Source organism: Gekko japonicus, unplaced genomic scaffold, assembly GCF_001447785.1.
Source record: "Gekko japonicus isolate JY-2015 unplaced genomic scaffold, Gekko_japonicus_V1.1 scaffold587, whole genome shotgun sequence".
Classification (NCBI taxonomy): domain Eukaryota; kingdom Metazoa; phylum Chordata; class Lepidosauria; order Squamata; family Gekkonidae; genus Gekko; species Gekko japonicus.
Window position 1 is genome coordinate 664,192 of NW_015175987.1, and position 2,913 is coordinate 667,104.

Consider the following 2,913-nt stretch of genomic DNA (forward strand, 5'->3'; position numbering starts at 1 on the left):
AGTACAGCTTTGTGTAAATTTAAGTATTGACATATTTATCTGATTGTGAGACTTAGAATTAAGGATGCAAAGGCTTAAAGTTATGTATTGGAATGTGAGGGGGCTGAACAATTGTATAAAACAAACGAATTTCAGCACAAATAACAAAATCAAAACCAGACATTCTCCTATTACAGGAGACACATTTGAAAAACAGTTCTAACCAGGGCTCTTTTTGTAGCAGGAACTCCTTTGCACATTAGGCGACACCCCCCTAATGTAGCCAATCCTCGAAGAGCTTACAGAGCTCTTCTTACAGGGGCTACTGTAAGGTCTTGGAGGACTGGCTACATTAGGGGTGTGTTGCCTAATATGCAAAGGAGTTCCTGCTACAAAAAGAGCCCTGGTTCTAACCAAATAATTAAATCAGCATGGTATAAAGAACAATATATGTCACATGGTACATCTAAAGCATGGGGCACAGCGATTGTTTTAACAAAAACGGTACAAATCAAAATAACAGGCCAACTAATAAACACCATGGGGAGATACAATTTTATTAAAGGTTACCTAGATGGCAAAATGATAATCATTGGTTCAGTGTATGCGACTAATACTGACCAAATACCATTTATCAAACAAACCTTGGAGCAATTAAAAGGTTCCAAGAAGGTGAAATTATAATAGGAGGGGACTGGAACTTTATTATGAATCCACAACTAGACAAATCAAAATCAAAGGTGTCAAAAAGGAAGAAAGAAAATGAATCTGAACTACAAGTATTATTTAGAAGCCATGGGTTATGTGACATTTGGAGGACTGTGAATCCACAGGAGAGAGACTACACCTTTTACTCTCCTAGATTTGAGGTTTACACCCATATTGATTTTATTGTAATTTCTTATGCATTAATTAACAAAATTGACTCTGCAGGTATTGATATTAAAATATGGTCTGACCATCACCCCACAAACTGTGTTATAAAATGGACAGAAAATAGTAAAACTGACAAAAAGAGGGTTTTGAACAAATCCATTTTATTAAATCCAGAATTGAGACAACAAATAGCCCAAAATGTAAACAATTACTGGCTTGAAAATAATCCAGAAGACACATCGCACCAAGTAACATGGGATGCAATGAAAGCAGTCCTGAGAGGGCAACTTATCTCAATCTCTACACACCTAAAAAAAAGAAAAAACAAACATATTAATATTTTACAAGACACTATAAAAAGACTAGAAACACTGCACAAAAAAACTGGCCATAAAAATATTTTGAAACAAATTATGGCAGAGAGAAAAATCCTAGAAACAACCATGACCAACCATTTACAAAAAGATTTAATTTACACTAAGCAAAGATTTTGGGGGGAAACTCCTAAAGCCCTGAAATTGCTTTCATGGAAAGTTAAAGAAATGAAAGCGGTGAGACAGATACATGCAGTTAGAAATGTAAAGGGCAAAATTTGTACAATCAGGAAATAAAAAATATAATGGAAAATTTTTACCAAGCATTGTATGAGACAAAACAAATAGAGAATTATTCTATTGCTAAATATCTAAAAAAATAATAATTTAGTCAAGAATATAAGACTTTGTCACCAAAATGGAAATCTTAGAGGCGATAAACCAACTGAGAAACAATACAGCAGTGGGACCCGATGGTTACTTTGCTCCCTTCAGCCCATCTGGTTAAGGTTCTGTCTAAGCGACAACCTACCTGTGGGCATGTTTCTCCCTGTTTTCCTTTAATTTCTCTGAAAACTTTCCAGCTTTATTCTGCCTTAATTCTGTACCTAACTTTTACTCTTTCTTTGAAAAGTAAATAATTTGAGGTTTCCTCATCTGTCATTTTTGAGTAAACTTCACTCAGTCCACCACAAATCTGTGGATGCAGATATATCATCCTGTCCTCCAGTTGGACCCCAAGTCTCTTCAAGCTCGTTCAAAGCTAAATGTTGACACATCATCCCCTTTTTGATATTGAGGAAACTTCTTTTGTTCCTCTTGCCTGTATCTCCCCTAATTAAATATTTGCTGTTTTCCACCTTGTTTGGACTTAGGGGCCCTCTCCTTAATGACACTCTGTCTGTTAGCACATTGGGGGGGGGTGTAGTTCGTTAACAGTTTTTCAGAAGTGGGTCTTATTGCAGTGAAATTATGTGACTTTATGTGAAGCTTAGCAGATTTGGGGAAGATGTGCCTGTATAGAAATATTTATTTCTATAGGCTTCATGTTTCCCCCTTGGAATGTATCTTGCTGACCCCCTGTTGTTCTGATTTCCTATGCAAGCCAGATGACTGACCATTTGGTCAATTGCCATGCCATAAACCAAATGGCCCTGCCGAAGCATGTCAGAAATGCACGTAGGCCCAAGGGTGGGTTGGACTCTGGGGATCATTGACTGCAGAGGGTGTGCCCCAGACCTAGCCTATCCCCACCCATTACCATGACAACCCAAAAGTTGGGACCTCCCTGTCTACTGATGATTGGCTAATGGCCATGGCTGATCATAATGAGATTGGGGGTTTTAATTGTCTGACCATTGGAAGGGAGAGCACATGTTCTCTCTCTTTCTTCTGTTCCTGTTATCTGCTGTTCTGTGGACTTATCCCTGAAATGCTTTGTCTCTGTCATGTGCTCTTTGGGAGAGACAAAGAGTTGCTTTGGAGCTGAGCACATGGCTGCATGCTTGCAAAGATGAAACTCTTGTTTCTCAAGATACTTGGACTATCCCAATGGACAATATTGACTCCTGAACCCTACCTGATGTTGGTAAATATGCTTCTTATTGTGTAGTTAGGCAAAACATTGCTTAGCCTTTCTTATTTCAGAATTCTCCTAGCCTGATTGCAAGCCTGTACTGAATAAACTTTATTCTTGCTTATAAATATTGTCTGTTGGATGTGTAACTGACTCCAAGCTAACTCT